We start from the raw sequence: 19568 nt of genomic DNA, 5'->3' as shown, positions 1-19568 counted from the left end.
ATCTCCCAGGGTATTTTTTTCTCCCACATAACTCCCAGGAACAAAAAAAACCCGGCAACCAAACAGAGTATAAAGGATTCATTAACCGACCCCAACTAGTTTCGGACAAAGGCTTAGTTGAATTGAGTTGAGTTGGTGGGACTCTCTTTTTAATAAATCTTAGTATTAAAAAGGGAACATACTCAAATTACACATATGTGGACAACTTTTTTCACCACGAAAGTTATTGACGACAAGCAATTATGTTTCTATCAACAACTGAAAACCAAAAACAATCACTTGATGAGGCGACGAAAAACAATTACAAGCATGTGCCCACAAACTAATTAGAACTCACCATTACACATTCTTTTGTAGAAAAAGCATTAGAATACGGACACTGAAACATACAAAGAAGCAAAAATCATAGATATTTTATTGAATAACTGCCCACAAACCTATGATTTGTGGACACGGACACGGGTGTCGCGTGTCGACACGGAGTGTCGAACACGGCAAACCTCCAAAATTTAGAAACAGGGACACGGCTAAAATAGAAAGGATATATATGATACAACAACACATATTAGTTAAATAAGAGCTAAAAAAAGAGTTTATAATCAAAGAATAGTTAATATTAAAAGAGGAAAACACAATATGCAATAATAAAATAACATTTCACACTTGACACGACACAAAAACAGTATTTCAAACTTGACACGACACAAAAAAATGTCCACACACCCACATTAAGTCTAACATTAATAGCAGTACATTTAAAAGTGTACAAAGGAGTGTCGACAAGGGTGGACAAGCGTGTCGTGTCGGACACGGCAGGACACGTGTGTCAGCAGTAAATTCAAAGTGTCGGCCAAATCATAGACACAAACTAATTAGATTTCACCATGACACATTCTTTTCTAGACAAAGCATCCAAATACCAACATTGAAACATACAGAGAAGCTAAAATCATAGCTAATTTACTAAATTATGAGTCCTCGTTCCCATGAAGATTAGACATTCACCTCCGCAAGCAACTCTGGACCCAGTGCATAACATAATCTTCCAATTCATTAAACAAAGCAAAGACTAGAGCATTCCTTATGGTTTAAGTATTTTTAAGGAGCTCATAGGAAGAAAGTGGATTGAAGGTGGGCTGGGCTATCTGAAGGAGTGCAGGTCTATGGAGACTAGTGAATATTAACAACAAGATAGTGGATGCAATTAGGGTCTCGAGTTTTCTTTTTACTATTTTCTTAGAGATATTAATGACTGCAGGCCCTTGCTAAAGCAGAGGCGAGTATGTACGTACTGAATGAGGGGAAATCTCTACACCTGATGTAATTTCTGATTGTATTTTTTATTTTATTTTTTTTATTTATAAAGTATCATTTATCATTTCAAAGAAAAAATAAAGAGATACGGCTTTGCAAGTGTCCATTCCTCATTTTGGTAAACTTATTGGGTAAACAGAGGAAGATTAAACAAAAAGAAAACGCTATGCTACAATTCATTGCCCTTCACGTGAATGCGGTTAAAAGCCTCCCATTGGAACAGTAAGAAACTAATAATCAGTGACATTAATCTGCAACAATAGGTTCATATTCTGAGTAGGTAGTAGAGTAAAAATTATAATCACTATCGAAGGACTATTTTTCGGGGTGTCACATTAGTATAGAAAAATTTATGTTGCATTTTTAAGGGTTTGATAGAACGAAGATAACTCTGAAAGATCCAGATGCAGCTCCCATTCTACATCGGTGTAGTTCATAATACAACAAAAAGGCAAAGAAACACAGACAACTTCAACAATCTAAGCTTTAAATCACAAGGGGGCAGTGTTGAAAATCATTGAGCAAATGTAATTTTCAAGCATTTGATTTCGAATGCAAAAATAGACAATCAAACAATAGAAAACTTAGCATAATAGACAGACAACTCTGAGAATTAAAAAGAGACTCGACATGAAAAAGAAATAAAATTCAGGAATTATGATAAATGAAGCGCATTGGACCTTACCCATTTAAGTTCTCCAAAAGTCTAGTGCATTAACTCTAACCGCCATTCTCCGAGAAACTGTTTGAATAAATTTTGAAAACTAGCATTAGATCTGTAGAGCTCACAGTCCATACGTGTCCAGGCAATGCAACTGGCAACATGTCTTTAACTTCCTCAGTTCTCTCCTCAACACTAGCAGTCTCTCTCAACTTCCGTTCCTTCCAAATACTCTTCACAAGCAATGCCTTTGTCGCAGCATCTGGAAACAAATTTGCATTCCTCATATCCTCAAAAACCCACAATGCAAGAGCCGCTCTCTCGCGCTTGCAATAAGCACGGATAAGGATCTGAAACATATAAGCATCGGGTTCCATACCACTCTGTCGAACCATTCCAAATAACTGTTGAACCATCCTCAAATCCTCTTCAAGTGCAAAATACTGCATCAACCCAGAAAATGTCTGAATATCAGGACAAATACTCGACAACACCATCTCTTCAAGTAAATTCATGGCCTCCGATGCGCGCTTACATTTGACAAAAGTGCGTAAGAGAGAAGAATATAACAACCTATAATTGGATTTTGACACCAATCCACAAACCGACTCAACATCATGAAAAAACCTCAGAGCCGCATCGGCTTTCTTCGAGACACCATACAAATCCACAACCAATCTTACAGTGCTGAATGATAACTGAATTCCCTCCCGTTTGACCTTGGCTACAAGCCTATCGATCAATTAAACATGCCCATGGCGTGAGAGAATGATGATCATCCTCGATACTGTGAAGACATCGTGTGTGAATCCTCCGGGCTGGTAAGCAACCCAACAGAAGAACTCCCACGCCATTTCCGGTCTCTTGAAAGCTCTCAAAAGCTTGCAAACAAGCCTAGTCGTCCACACGAATTTCGCATCCCCCAATGTTGTGACCTCACTTAGGTTCCAATCACTCAATGGGCTAGCCAGTGCATTCGGATCCAACCATGGTTTCAATTGACTCCCATTTCCATCTCCTCCACCATCATCACCATCTTCTTCTTCCTCATCACCGTCGCTGCAATCTAAACAAAACCCTAAACTCTCAATTCTCTCATCAGGCGAGAATTCCTGAGCAAACTCTACAACAAACCCTGCTTCTCGCAGTCGAGCCAAGGATGACCGCATTGTGCTACTTGGCAAAATTCCATCAATTTGCAGTTCCTTAACCAGCGTCTTAACCACATCAAACCGTTCGATCTCAGAAAACCCCTCAGCTAGCACTGAGTACTGTTTTGACGTGCGTCGGATCCTCATTGATGGCAACCACTCAAAAACCTGCAATGCTGCCTCCAATCTCCCATACATTGCCAAATGCTCAATCACAACAGTGTAAGTCTTTGAATTAGGGTTCGCTCCCTCGTCGATCATCTGCGAGAAGATCCTCACCGCCTCTGGATTCTCCCCCTTTTCGCATAAAGATCCATGAGAACATTGTAGGATTCCGTACAAGGATGTTTTCTACCGGGGACTGCAACACGCATCTCATTCCAAGCACGGAGAGCGGAATCTATGTCTCCGGCCGCGGCATGCCAGCGGAGGAGATCCATGGAGCTTGGGGGGAGTGTGTTGGGGTACTCCCCCGAATTCATGGCATGTAGAATTGTTTGGAGATCGGAGCGACGGCCAGACAAAGCAAGGATCTTTGCCATGGCGTAGAGGGTGTTTTGGGAATGGGAGAAATTGGGGAGGGTTTTTAGAGTTTGAAAAAGGGAGAGAGGAGAGTCGGGGAAAGGACTAGAACGGAGAGCGTGGGTGGCAATGAATGAGTCAATGAGGGGGAGTTCGTTGGGAGGAAGAGGAGGGCGGGATCGGTAGGAGCGAAGGCGGAATCGGATGGTATCAATGCATCGGGCTCGGTGGAGGTAGTGGGCAACGCGGTTGGGTTTGGTTTCGAGAGAGGGAGAGGAAGGACGTGGAGGATGAGGATGAGTGAGTCTAGTGGGTGGATACAAGAAGGGAATTTGCTTCTTGAGGAGAACGTTCTTCTTCATTTCTGACAGTGTGAAGTATGAACTAACAAAGAGAAGATGATAAAAACAGGTTAAGTTCAACCATAGTACGGCAAAATGAAGCAGTTTAATTGCAAAAGTGAGATGGGTATCAATCAAGATGTGAGTTTTATCAATAAGATGATAAAAAAACAGGTTATGTAGCATCCAATTCAAACAAAGAAGAGCAAAATGAAGCACTTTAATTGCAAAAGTGAGATAGGTATGAGGCAAGATGTGATTTTTACCAATAATATTTGCAAAAGTGAGAAGAGTATAAGGTAAGATGTTATTTTTATCAATAAGATGATAGAAAACAGGTTAAGTAGCATCCAATTAAACCAAAGAAGGGCAAAAGGAAGCAGTTTGATTGCAAAAGTGAGATGGGTATCAAGCAAGATGTGATTTTTATCAATAAGATGATTTAAATAAAAAAGAGGTTAAGTAGCTTCCAATTCGACCAAAGTAGGGCAAAAAGAAGAAGTTTGACTGCAAAACTGAGATGGGTATATCAAACAAGGTGTGATTTTAATCTACAATAACAGATTTCAATCACAATAAAAAACTATGAGTGTATGAATCACAAAACAGAAGATCAGAAAATGGTTATACGGTTCATTACTCAGCCAAAGGGTAAAAAGGATTTTGAGCACTGTATAACTCAGATGGGTGAGCCTAAAAGTTCTTAGAATATTGAAATTGACAATAAGAAATGCAACTACAGACTCTTATAATCAAAACCCAGAGCAGAAACCATGTAAGAATACTAGTAGAAAGTTCAAAAGAGAAGAAGAGATAATATCAAAATTGAAGGCTAGCAAGGCAAGATTGCCACTTAATAAGAATGAAGTTGAGAAGGGCAAAAGGTCTTGCTTTTCTCAATCCTCCGCTTTCTTTTCGAAACATGGGGAAGGAAAGAAAAGGCTGAATTAAATAATTAAATGGCCTACAAGATCAACAGTTGTGATTTCTTAATAAGAATATGTTAACGAAAAGAACATTTCTTAAAGATAAGAAAAAGGCTGAATTAATAATTAAATTCTCTTGTATTTTAATTGTAGACCATTGATCAAACATCATCTAATGGCTATCAAGTGCTCTAGATAAAAAGACATAAATAGCCTCACAATCGAGTAACATAGGTTAGACACCATACATTTCCATTTCTACACTTGTTGCATGACTCATTTGTTTAAAAAGTTAAAAATTAGATGATCGTGGCTGCTGAGTGTTAGGATCATTCTCAACCATCGATTCATTCTTGATCAATGATTGAGAATTGAATAAAGAAAATGACTAATTAGGGCATGAGCATTTTACAATTTTTTAGAAAAGAGAATATACTCATTGGGTCAGGGGATTAGGGTTGAATCGATCGCAATCACCCCTTTCACCACATCTCAACCATACACATGTCATACATTAATGGGCTACTATCTTGATTAGAAGAAACTCAAATTGCATCAATCAGACAATCCTAATCATCCAAAGTGATGCCACATGTACGGTAGAGATGGGGAAGCAACCCATGGAATGTAGAAAACAAGGATCAAAGGCAACTAGGCTTTGATACACTTATTAAACACAAATCACAGCAAGAAGCAAAACCCACAATCAACACACCAAAAAACAAAGGAAGGGGGAGAGAGAGAGAGAGAGAATTCACTTTGAATATATAAAAGCTAGAACTAGCAGTAATGTACACCCTCTTCAGTTCTCCACTTCAACGTTTTTTTTTTCCACGGCACACGCTCAGTAACTCACGTTAACTCCTCTCTGCTATCTATGTGCTCTCTCTGCTATGTATAATGTTTTCACTTGGGTGCCTTTTATATAGACAAAAAACCAAAAGCCTAAACCTAAAAGGACTTCAACACCTAATAGGACTCAAATACCTATTGAATTAACTTTACAATTAGCTTTGACCAAGACTAAACAAAATCCAAAAGAAACTCATACCACAAACAGTCCTATTATAACTCCTATTATAAACCGACTAGAATTCCTAGTTTAACTAGGATTTGTATCGCACATTGGCCCGCACCGCATCGTGGTCTGCATCATGGCGCGACACACAGGCCCGTCCCCTACGGTGCCGTGTATGGAGCCGGCGATGACTCTCAACACTCCCCCTCAGCGCTGACTCTCTACATGTCACGCCAAGTTCCTTTGTAAACTTCTTCAAGATCGTCGGTTCCACAATACCGACTTCATCATCTGATATTTCTGCATATGCCACATCTGCAAACTTTGGAATTGGCTTCCATATTCGTGAGGATCTTCTAAATCTGACCACTTCAACGTCAGATTCCTCTAGTTGAGATGGTCTCATCTCTTCAGTTGTTTTTGTCTCATGAACACCAATTTTCCATGGACTTCGTGGCTTTGGGCTTTTAGGGCTATCTTGTCTAGGCACCACCTCCTTCCGAGGTTTAGTCGATTCGACATCATCTCCACTTCGAACGTCCATTTTTAACTTCTCTTGCAGATTAGCCTCTAACTCTGGACTATCTGGAAGAATAACTCGATCAGAAGACCACCACGATGAAGCTTCGTCAAACACCACGTTTCTTGAAACGTGCACACGTCCAGTTTCTGGGTTCGTACATCTCCAATCCTCTCTTACCCAGTAAATACACACCATTCTGGGCAAATGGTCAGGCACAAACACATAACAAACTGAACCAAAAACTCTGAAATGACTTACAGTGGGTTTAGTATCATACAACTTCTCATATGGTGAGATAAACCCAAGCTTCGGCTGTGGAAGACGATTTGTCACTTAAGCGGCAGTTCTCATACACTTGGCCCAAAACTGAGATGGTACATTCCACACATGCTCTGCGAAACTTCTGCCAAGTGCCGATTCTTTCTCTCTGCTACCCCATTCTGTTGAGGTGTATCAGGACACGTGAGCTGTCTACGACTCTCGTGCTTACGTAGGTAAGTTGTGAATTCGTTCGATGTATACTCGCCACCGTTATCGGTTCTCAGGCACTTGATCTTGCAACCAAGATCAATCTACCTGTTCTTGGAACTCTTTGAACTTTTCAATAACTTTTGATTTTTCTTTGAGAAAATAAACCCACACAAAACATGAGAAATCATCAATGAAAGTCAGCAAATAATTCATACACATACATATTTTTTTTGCCCTTACTAAGTCAATCAAAACTCCTTTACTTCCAGGAACCAGTAAGGGAAAGTGACAAGTTCAATCATTGGCTCACCCGAGTCGACTCCTTTTTATGCCATTTACCATGGCCAAGTTCTCATCCGAGTCTGAGTTTTTAAAGCATTGGATTTTATCAATATTCAAAAAATTGGGTTAAGCTGGCTGACCGACTTGATTGTAGTGGAATTGGCCATAGTTTTTTGTTTACTTAAATCAAACGCAAATTCAACTAAATGAGATAAAAGAGAAATGATATATTCGCCCACTTTTTTTTTCCTTTGGGCACTCCCCTCTAGTGTACATCTAGTGTAGATAGTAGTCATGAATACACTTAGGGGGGGGGGGGGGGGGGGGGCACGCTTTCTTTCCTTCTTTTTGAATGGCAAAAGTGACGGGTGCAACACGAGGACTTCCCACCCACGAGGACACTAGAGGGGGCTTTTCCCAACTAAAAAAGAGGGTGAATATATCACTTCCCTAGAACAAATTTTAACATTACCTAAAATTTGAAGGGAAGATAAATTGTTTCACCTCAGTCACAAAGAAGGTGAGTCGCCGTGAAATCAGCCTCCCACTTTTTTGTCAAACGCTTAGATTTAAAGGCAGGTTTTTTTACTGAGACTTACCCTCAGCCCCTCACAAAAAGATTAAAGGCTGATTTTTGGGCGAAGTGAAAGTCAAAAGTAAGCAACCTAAAAATATCTTACAATACACGGAGAATTGAAATATTAAATGCATTCAAAATTGAGAAAAGTAACACAAATAGAGGTAAGTGTTCCTAAGCTGTAGCTTAGATAAGCTTATCTAAGCTATAGCTTAAAAACAAAAGCAGACCCACATATTTTGGAGGATCCAAAGCATTCATTTGGAAGGCCCTTCTATTGATAGGGTGTGTACCAAAAATCAGCCCTATAAGATCATCCTAACCCAATCAAAGGTGGAGTGGAAAATGGGCAGACAAATGGCAGGGTTAGGATGATCCTATATGGCTGATTTTTGGTACACACCCTATCCATGGAAGGGCCTTCCAAATGAATGCTTTGAAAAATCCTGTTTTTATGGTTGAAGCCATTTCAACCAATCGACATAGACAGTTCTATAAAATCTCTTTCCTGGAAGTAGGAAGTTGACAGCTATTTAGTTGATCCATTGGCCGTATTACTATACTTTTTTGTTACATTATGAATTTCTCTTAAATTTCAATCCGTTTTGGACTTTCCATCCTTGGTTAGGTTTTTATGACATTGGATTAAAAGGCATTTCAAACCCCACATCCAAATGTCTTACCTATATAATTAGGACAAAGTCCATCTTCCAATGCTTGTGATTCAGCCCACAAAGGGCAAGGTTTAGAAGGCATTGGCCCAATGGAATGGGATACATTTGCAAAGAAAGCTAAAGACAAGCGCAAGAAAAAAGTGCAAAAAACAGAATTTCTCGCTCGTCTCCCTTGCCCTTCCAAAACCCTAAATTTCGTGCGAAACAAATCCATTTAGGCTCCATTTCTTTCGACATAAAAAAGAAACACCTGAACCCTGCATAAACCCAAAAAACGAAAAAAGAAAAAAAAGAAGAAAATGACCTATAGCCTCCAAGGCTTCGGATTACGATGAAGCACTCAAGATGTGAACTTAACTGATTTGTCATCCATCCATAATCTCCTACCCAAATCTGCTAGAAATACTTAAATGCTGGCAAGAAGAGCATGTGATTCAGCTTCAACAGAGTCCACAAAGTACCCAGGGCTTTCACAATTTCACACTGTCATATCTAAACATTCCATTTATTTCAGTCAGGCCTGAGATAGCCAACAGTAACCATCAAAAACTAATCTAAGAGAGAGGGGATGGTGGGACCCATTATAGAGAATTCTTTCTCCTTAAGCTTCACTCAATAGATGATCTCATTCCAATTTCTATAGAAGTCTAAGGTCATGACTCTCCAAAACTCTCCACACACTAACACCCAAGAAAAGCTTAAGGTACTAATGTGGAAAATGATTATCTCACCGAATATTCATTATCCTTGAGCATCCTTAGATTTCTATCCTCCCAAAGGATCCATGACACTACAAAATGGGTCATCCAATAACCAAAATGCACTCCAAACCATCCAAGAACCCCACTCCTATTTTCCTCGCTACCAAACAATGGATGAAGAGCTGATTGTCGGGCCCCTCTCCTTTCTCACATGGGTACTTTTACTCTTTAATCAGAACTTCTTCCTTTTCAATATGTCAAGCGTCGTAACCTTTTTCCAATAACACTGTATAACAAAAAAAAAAAAAAAAAAACCTTAAAAGGTTCAGCTCTTGTCCTCTGTGTAGAGCTCCCAGCAGGGTTGAGATGCGCCCCCCAATGGATGAAATATTAGACAAAACTGACTCGTAGGAGAGCTGAATGACCGAAAAAGAAGAGTTAGAAAGCCATATGACAAGTAGTAACTATCTTGTATCAGAGTTATAAAAAAAACATTGACAAAGTTTCAAGGAGTATGGAGCAACACTCTTGATCTGCCTCCACAAGAGGCTCAAAAAGCGCCTATAATAAATTAAATAGCTCAATAAGACAAACGTATTGAGATCCAAGATAGCATGCATCCACAAACCACCCTCCCTTTCATATCTACAAAAACTAAATTTCCTCAAACAAATCACTTTTCCTTAACGTGTCTCCTTAACCATTTCCCAACGAGATCTTTATTCATTAGGCAAAGTTTCCGTAGATCAAGACCATCATTGTTCTTGGACTTATAGCTATACATATCCTCCTACATTGCTAGGAACTATGCATTTACCGTCTTGCGAGGATTCCCTATAGAGCTCCTTACTTTTCTTAGCTAAGAGGGAAATGGGCAGGAAGATTACAAGGGGAGGCATTAATGAGGGTAGTCCTCCCCGAGAGAGAGAGAGAGAGAGAGAGAGAGAGAGACTTTCTTCTAACAAGCCAACCTCCACTTTGCTCTCTCCATTTCGGAGCCTTGAAAAGCCTTTGATGGGACACCGAAACTAGGATGCAAACCAAGATAAGAGAATGTCAATCCATCTACTTTGGAATCAAATAATGCATCGACCAGCTTCTCCACTTCTCTTCCTCTTTACTCCCATAACCGAAACTATCAAAGGATACTCCTTGAGTTACTTATTGTTCTACCAAGTCAATGCAAATATGATTGTTCATCAACAAATTGGAGACGAGAAATGAAGCAAATAGATCCCCAACCAAAATATCTTCAATTAACCCTCTCTCATCCACTCTTATCATCCTATAATAAACTCCCCTGCTAAAGTAAATGAGGAGAGAGGACCACCTTGCCGCAAGCCTCTCGAGCTCTTGAAGTAACCAATTGCCCACCATTAACAAGGTCATAGAATGAAGAAGAGAAGCATGCTATAATCCACTTCCTACGCCTCAACCCAAGCCCATTCTTACCAATAAAATATCTAATGAATCCCCAATCTACATGGTTGTATGCTTCTTCCATATCATTCTTACAAATAAAGCCTGTCTTTCCTTCCCCTTTCCTTGAGTTGATGCACTTATTCGCAATGGGGACCCCATCAAAAATTTGCTCCCTTCCATGAAGGTCGTTGGTATGATGATACCATATCCCCAAGCACCCTCCTGAACCTCATATATAAGACCCCTTGCCCAAAATTTTATAAACGCTACCAACAGGACTTATGAGGCACAAATTAAATTTGGTTGCACGCCTTCCTTCTCAAGGGATAAAAGTAACGAAAGCGGCAGTTACCTCTTTGTTTAAGCAACCTATACAATGGAACTATTTTTTATATTTTTTTTGAATGGCTAATGGAACTACTTTGTAACTTTCAAAGAAAGGAACTACAATTCTACAAATATATGACCTTGCCAAAAATCTTATAAATGCCACCAAGAGGACTTCCAAGGCACAAATCTTGGTTGCACACCTTCCTTGGGGGCAAGAGTAATGAAAGTGGAAGTTACCTCTTTGTTTAAGCAACCTATACAATGGAATTACTTTGTAACTTTCAACAGAATGGAGCTACTTTGTAACTTTCAACAGATCAACCTTGACGCTCTCCAAATACTCTTGGTAACACACCATAGTAAATCCATCCGAACATGATGGTCCTTTATCCTTTTTTTTTATGCAAAGATGGTCCTTTATCCTTATTTATAGGAAACACAAATTCTCTAATCTCGCCAACTTTAGCTACCCTTTCCAAGCAACTCTATCACTAGAGAATGATTGAAGCTCCAAGCCATCAAGGCAGAGACACTATTAAACTCTTTCCTATAAACCGCTCATTAATGAGAGCATGGTCAATTCCCCTTCCACTAAACACCCATCCAATTGACATTTGATAAGACTAGCTTTTCTTCTAGCATTAGCCATCCTATGTAAGAAAGCTCACTTTATATCTCCTACTTTGAACCATAACACCTCCGAATTTTGGCACCGGCTCACCAAGCCCCTATCTAGCAACATCCTTAGTTAAAAAATAAAAGAAAAGGAGATATACCTTCTTACTATTTAATTAAGGTTATCCAAACTACCAGTAAGAAGATACACAACAATATCTTCTTCTTTTTTTGAGACGGAATACTCAACAATATCTTGGTAGCCAAATTATAGGCCCCATATTAGTCAAAGTCTCCAGTGTCTCCAAATGACTACAGCATATACAACCAAGGTTTTAAATTTCGGTTTCGGTTTCGGCCATCAACGAAACAGAAACATTTCGGTTTCGCTAAGAAATTTCGGCTGATATCTTGTAAAATCACAGAAACATTTCGATACGAAATCACGGCCGAAATCCAGGTAAGACTCTTCATGGGTATTTCTTTATATATTTTTTTATTTTATTAGAAATATCTTTCGGAATATCGTAGTTCTTTTCTCTGCAAGTAGAGTTGATTTTTGTTATGCTCAGTTCTCTCGTCGGGAAAGGAAAGGAAAGGGAAGTGAAGGGAAAGATACTGATGTGGCAGAAAGGAAAGTGAAGGAAAATAAACCTGACAGAAAACCTGTCAGATGAGCATTTCGTTGCACAGAAACCTCATAGAAACTACAAAAATATGTGTTTCGTTGCAGGGAAACTCAATAGAAACCTGTTAAATAGAAACTGTGACAAACTGACATGCAGAATGATGCCAACATAGAATCTAGTCTAAAATAAGTGGGTCCAACCCTCTGAAGTCAATCAAAATAAGAAAAACCATGACAAACAGAAGTTGAACAATAACAATGCCAATCAAATTGTCACAAATATAGAGTTGCCAAGATATAAATCAGGCAACCAACATAGACTTGAAATAAAATTGTCACAAATATAGAGTTGCCAAGGTATAAATCAGGCAACCAACATAGACTTGACACGACATGGAATGGGGTTAGTACTCAAGAAGAAGAAGAACTAGCCTCCGATTAGACAACCAACATCCTCGATTCTAAGTCTCTGATCGTCCATCTAACAACAAATGGTTAGTACTCAAGAAGAAGAAGAACAAGCCCCAAATTCGCACCAACTGCTGAACATAACAAGCAATAACACGAAACAAATAACAGAAACCCCAAACACGACATGGAATGGGGCTTACAACACATAACAACCAACAACACATAACAAATAAAAGAAGCCCAAAACACGACATGGAATGGGGCTTACAACACATTAAACGCAATATCACGCAAAGTAAGAACAAACCTCAAGAAGGTTAGGAAAGAAATCGACAGTAGGATGGTTACCTGCAAAAGAATCAATCAAACAAATCATGACTTAATAAATTCTGAGTAACTAATACATTAAACCCAAATTCTGTGTTAAAAAAATCAGAAATGTGAATCTCACTACCATAAACCACTAAACCCCTAAAAACACCGAGTTGCACGAAAAAAGTTAAAAAAAAATCCATATCAAATTCCGGTCAGGTTGAGCTTTTGCTGAAAAACCATATCAAATAAGCAAAAAATAACAAAAAATATGTAAACAGAAAAAACCAACACATGGAGAGAAAGATAGAGGGAGAGAGAGAAAGTTTGAATAAAAAAATCCATAAAAACAACCAAAACCCCCAATAAAAAAAATCCCTAAATCTAAAAAAAACCCAACAAACCTAGAGCTTGGATTATCGGTTCTTAGACTCGGAAAAGAGGGAGAAATGAAACTTTATTTCAATTTTATGAAACCCGAAATAGAGTCTCTGTAAATATTCTCAAATAGGGTTTCTCAAAAACACGAAATAGGATTTCTCAAATCAATTTTACAGAGCTATTTATAGAAACCCTATTTCAGATTTACTAAATCAGGTTTATACAAACCCTATTTCAGATTGGAGAAGATGAGCACAAGGGTTTCAAAAAAAAAAAAAAAATGTGGAAGAGGGACAATAAACAGAGAAGAGAGAGTGAGAGGACGTACCGTGGGCGAGGTCGGAGACGAGGTGAGGATGGAGACGACGAAGTTGTTTGTGTCTCTTTTTTTTCTCCACACACAGCTACGATCGGGAAAACTTGAGAGAAAGTAGGGCTTTCCGATAGTCTGTATCGGAAATGGGACGGGAGATATGTCGCGGAAAAGTCTTTTCCACGTCATTTATTTCATTTTCCACGTTTGATAAAATAGTTTCCGAGGAAACTAAAAGAACACCAAAAATATCAGTTTCCGCGAAAAAAAACAGGGGTTTCCCCGGAAACCCAATGGGAAAGAAAAAAACAGAACACAGCATTAGGGTTTCCGTTGGATTGTCGACATTTTGACAGAAACTATGCTTTTTTCCAAACTATCATGTTTTTCAAGGCCAAGCAAACACGTAAAAGCCCAAGGTATCTATCTAACATATACTCGATTAGACGAATTAAATATCATGCTTCCAAGTTCAAATATATGACACCTCACCAAATTAACCATCATGCTTCTTGTTTGTTAGGTGATTCAAATTTGAGTATGTAGATCTTGCAGAAGCTATTATCAACATATAGCTCAGTTCCCCATGTTAAACTAGGCATAATAATAGACATTGAAGAAAGGGCAGAGGTTACACCAAGGCTAAAAAATCTCTAAGAACACCCTCATTGGCAAGAAGCCCACCCACCATCTGCTTCTCTAAGAACAAAAAAGAAATATCTTTTCAACTCCAAAACGCTTTTCCTAGACACAAACCTAGCTCTTCCATACACAGACCAAGCAATGTCTACGTTAAGAAGAACATAAAATAAAATTTGATGAAAATCGAAGAGAAGAGCTAAAGAGAGAAGAGATTACATGCTGATCTGGTTTGGAGATTATGCTATCCTCATCATCGACCTCATCGGGCAAAGGAACAGATCGTTCTTCGAGAACTCTCGAGATCTTGCAATCGATGGAATGGTGCTCTTCTGAGCATGTTCTTCTGCAACGGATTCGGAGTAGGATGCAAATTCCCATGGAGATTGAGCTTCTTTGATTTCGTTATCTTCTTCGTTTTCTATCTCTTCGTCAGAACTAGCAGCCTCGAATTCGAAAGTTTGGTCCATGAGCAGCAAGGAAGAAGAAAACTAAATTGCTGCCTCCCCTGATGGGATAGGAGGGTTTTTGGAGGAAGGGTTTTGTGCTGTTGTTTGGGCTGTATATGAAGCGTCTACCAAACCTAAGTGCAAATTACCAAACAATCCCCGGTAATAGGAGGGTTTTTGGAGGAAGGGTTTTGTGCTGTTGTTTGGAAAATTATTCCATTGAAATGAATATTCTAGAAATTTATTGCATTGGAAAATGAATTTTTCTACTTATTTTTTATGGAATTTTTATCTAAAATAGATAATTTTCAACTTTTCAACGGAAAATACGACCGATTAGGCCCAAAAAATCTCTCTATGGAATGGGGACGATCCGATGAATTTTAAATCTCTAAGGTAAAGGAGTAACTATGATTTCCTCTGTGAAGGGCGGTTCATTCGCCGACTACAGTTCATCCACAACATTCTTCTCCTTTAACATCTTGCTGATCTTCTGAATCATCTCCTCAATTTTCTCTTGAATGTTGACGCTTGGATCTATAGTGCGGCCAGTGACGGGCAGGCTCGCCGAGAGTAAAAGCAAAGTCTGAATTGGTCTCTGCATTTCTCCTAGAGGGTGATTGGTCGTCCCCGTTCCATAGAGAGATTTTGTGGGCCTAACAGGTCGTATTTTCCGTTGAAAAGTTGAAAATTGTCTATAGGAAAAAAATCCATAAAAAATAGGTAGAGAAATTCATTTTCCAATGCAATAAATTTCTAGAAAATTCATTTCAATAGAATAATCTTCCAAATAAAAAATTTCCATGCATCAAAACTGCACACTATTACCAGGGACAGTTTGGTAATTTTCACTTAGGTTTAGTACACACTTCATATACAGCCCAAACAGCAGCACAAAACCCTTCCTCCAAAAACCCTCCTCTCCCATCACGACGAGGCGACAATTTAGTTTTTTTCTTCCTTGCTGCTCATAGACCAAACTTTCAAATTCGAGGCTGCTAGTTCCGACGAAGAGATAGAAAACGAAGAAGATAATGAAATCAAAGAAGCTCAGTCTCCTTTGCTTAATCGCAATTATTGCGATCGAAGTCTGTCGGTGATGCTGGCTGCCGATGAAGTGGCGAACAAACTAATTGAAAGCCCAAGGGTTCCCATGGGTTCAATAATTCACCTTACCTTCTTGTTTTGATGCTAGCAAACCCAAATTGATTAGCATTAATGGACTAACGTGTTGCTTTGAGGTGTTGTGCTCTATATAGGAATTTGACATGTCATATCACCATTACACTACTCAACACAACACATGGCTTGAGGATCAACATGCACAATGGACCAAAGAGCTTGCACCTACATTGGAGACATCATCATTGGAGGACGTTCAAGTCAAGAGCTCAAGTCAAAGATCCCACAAGTTGCCTAGCAAGTGCCAGTAGAAGCTTGGAGTTGAACAAGCATTGGTGACACCTCATGTACGAAAACATGATTTGAAGAATGGAGGAAGTCACATGACCTGAAGCAAGTTGAAGAGTTCACTCACAAGTCAGAGTTGTTCAAGAAAGTGCGGAGGAGCCAAGCAATCCAAGAAGACTAAGGTTTATCTTTTCAGATTGTATTTGGAGTCATCTTGTTTTATATACTTGCACTTTCAAAGGTTTTCAAAATGGTTTTCATAAACAAATTTAATATCTTCGAAAACCATCTACACTCCCCATAACATGTTAGAAAACCTTGGACAAAAATCCCAAAGACCATCGCCCAAGACCCTTGATTTTTATAAGTTAAAAGGATTTTCAAACAGGGTCGGTCGACAGGGATTCCCCGGGCGACCACGACAAGATGGCTGGAAATCCAGCACTTGTTGAAACATAGCGGGCCGGTCGACCAGGGCTTCCTAGACTACCGCAGAGGTGTTCTTGGAAATCCAGAAACACTCCATCATGGTGGGGCAGGTCGACCGCCATAGGGCCGCACGACTGCGGATAGGGAACTGGACAAAATATAAAAGTCCAGGTTGCTCTCGCCGGCCGACCGCCATGACCCGATCAACCGCGCCGGTTTGAAATTTGTAAATAAAAAGAGAGAGCCCGATAGGGCGAGCGACCGCGACACCTCGACTAACCACGCCGGTATCAAAAGGTAGCTATTGGGGCTTGCGCAGTTTGACTTTTTCAACTCCATTTTTTATGATTTTGCCCCTAAACGGTCATATTTTCTCATGGGCTATTTAAACCCTATTCTAGACCAACTAATCAACCTTTTGACACTTCATTTTTCAAATCCTTTGAGCCTTAACTTTCATATCTAAGGTTCTTTAGTTTTATCCTCTTCATGCTTTAATTTTGCAACTTACATTTATCAAGAGGAACTCCATAGGGCTTTGATTTGTTTATCTTTTGGAGTGATTGTGAGCTTCCATCTTTGTAATCCGCCTATTAAGAGGCTTGAGAGTTTTTCTTTTCTTTGTTCCTCATTTGTATAAAGGGTCTCCGATTCGGCCCGATAAGAAAGGGGAATTTAGGAGTTGTAGAGGGGTTCTCGCTTCGGCCTTAAGGAGAAGCTTGATTGTAGAGAGTCTTCGATTCGGCTCGTTAAGAAAGAAAAATCCGGAGCGAAGAGGGTTTGTCCCCTTGGAGGTGGAGAAAGTGTTTGTAACCGATGGCTCATTGATCCGGCCCGTTAAAAGTGGAGGATCGCTTAGTGAAGCTTCAAGGAGGTCTTGAAGAGTGGACGTAGGGCTTAGTCCCAAACCTCTATAAAATCATTGTGTACCTCCTATTGTCTCTTCCTCACTCTATCCCTCTCTCCCTTGGTGATTGGTAAACTCTAACCCTTTCCTGTCTTTATGTTTTAATGAACAAGGGTTAGTAAATATAAATGATAAACCATATCTAAAACCCTAATTCCACTCTCTTACTATTTGAACATGGGTTTGACATAATTAACTTAAAATTAGCAAATTGTTTTTAATCTTCAAACTAATTAAGCCAAGATTTTTAATTAACCAATTCACCCCCTCTTGGCTTGCCACATCTGCATTTCACTAATGACTGAGCTAATCAAATGATTTGCTGGAGCCAGAAGAGAGCTTGGAGTACTAGATTCTGGCAGCCTTCGTTAGTGCGGCTGGGAATGCTCGACACATGACCACACTTGGTGCTTCGTGCAACAACATCATCGCCTTGGAGGTGTTTAGGTGATCGACGGGGTCTGTCGCGCCGTCGTACTGGTTGATCCGATGCATTTTAAATCTTTGAGGTAAAGGAGTAACTATGATTTCCTCTGTGAAGGGCGGTTTAGTTGCTAGCTACTGTTCACCCTCAATATTCTTCTCATTCAACATCTCGCCGATCTTCTTAATCATCTCCTCAATTTTCTCGTGGATGTTGGCACTTGGATCTATAGTATGGTCAGGGACATGCAGGCTTACTGGGACTAAAGGAAGAGTCTGATTTGGTGTTTGCATTCCTCCTGGTGGGTGATTGGTCGTCCCCATTCCATGGAGAAATTTTGTGGGCCTAATAGGTCGTATTTTCCGTTGAAAAGTTGAAAATTATCTATTTCATAAAAAGATTCCATAAAAAATAAGTAGAAAAATTCATTTTCCAATGCAATAAATTTCTAGAAAATTCATTCCAATGGAATAATTTTCCAAAAAAATAATTTCCATACATCAAAACTTCACGGTACAGGTGGACATGGTTCCGGTTCGAACCGGGGAACAGAACCGAACCGTCACATTTGGTTCGGTTTGGTTTGGCTCCAGCTATATATGGTTCAGTTCAGGTTCAAAAAATCTGGAATCGGTTGAAATTCGGTTCGGTTCTGGGTTTGGGATCCAGGAACCGAGAACCGACCCTACTTAGGCATTTGATAAAATCACCTCTCCCCCTTTTAATTCAGCCCTCTTTAACGTGTTCCTTTGCCTTTAAAATTTTTATTCACCCCCCTATTACCGATTTGCTTCGACTTTAAGTCGTAAAAAGTTAAAAACCAACAAAAATCACAATCGTAAAATAAAAAAAAAAACAAACCCTAGCTTTCCACTCTCGCTGCCTCCTTCTCTCCAACCCCGCATCCTTCTCTCCAACCTCGCAACCTGCAACTTGCGTTCATCTTCTCCGATTTTAAGTGAAAAACCAGGTATGCTCTGCTTTTTTTTCAAGGCCAATGGGTTTAATCTTCTTCAAGTTCTTTTCTAGTTGCACGCCCACATGAGAATTTGAGGGTTTTAAGATTTTCAATATGCATGGCTCTCGGTGAGGGGTTTACATGTTTTTTTAGAGAAGAAAAGGTGAATATGTAGTGAGATTTTTGTGTTCTGTGAATTTCAGAGGCTATTTCTCATTGGCTTTTTTCTTTTCTGTTCTTTCTTGCATTTTTGTCATATGTTGTGCTTTTATTCAAGGATGGGTAAACCCAGAACCGAACCGAACCGATTATATATGGTTCTGGTTCGGTTCGGTTCCAAACATATATGGTTCGGTTCTGATTCCAATTTTAGGGAACCGATTATATATGGTTCGGTTCTGGGTATGCCCCAAAACCAAACTGAACCGAACCATGTCCACTCCTACTTCACGCTATTACCAATTACCAGGGGCTGTTTGGTAATTTGCACTTACGTTTAGTACCAGCTTCATATACAGCCCAAACAGCAGCACAAAACCCTTCTTCCAAAAACCCTCCTCTCCCATCATGACGAGGCTGCAATTTAGTTTTCCTCTTCTCCTCATTTGCTGTTCATGGACCAAACTTTCGAATTCGAGGCTGCTAGTTAGGGCAGACAGATAGAAAACGAAGAAGATAACGAAATCAAAGAAGCTCAGTCTCCATGGGAATTTGCATCCTACTCCGAATCTGTTGAAGAAGAACATGCTCATAAGAGCATCACTTCATCGATTACAAAA

The 19568-nt window shown here is 39.6% G+C and overlaps 1 pseudogene across 1 annotated transcript; it reads right to left on the bottom strand.

Annotated features, from left to right (window-relative positions):
- Positions 1–1794: 1794 nt before the first annotated feature.
- Positions 1795–14781, bottom strand: LOC143851832 (pentatricopeptide repeat-containing protein At5g66631 pseudogene; annotated as a pseudogene). Its single transcript, XR_013236524.1, has 2 exons — positions 14432–14781; positions 1795–4032 (listed from the first exon to the last, which is right to left on the bottom strand). The product of XR_013236524.1 is annotated as a pentatricopeptide repeat-containing protein At5g66631 pseudogene (transcript).
- Between the last annotated feature and the right edge of the window lie 4787 nt (positions 14782–19568).

Source organism: Tasmannia lanceolata, unplaced genomic scaffold (genome assembly GCF_043159265.1).
Source record: "Tasmannia lanceolata isolate RefF3 unplaced genomic scaffold, GAP_Taslan_0.1 ptg000018l, whole genome shotgun sequence".
NCBI lineage: Eukaryota > Viridiplantae > Streptophyta > Magnoliopsida > Canellales > Winteraceae > Tasmannia > Tasmannia lanceolata.
The sequence above is the reverse complement of the archived record's forward strand: the minus strand, read 5'-3'. Positions and strand labels throughout refer to the sequence as shown.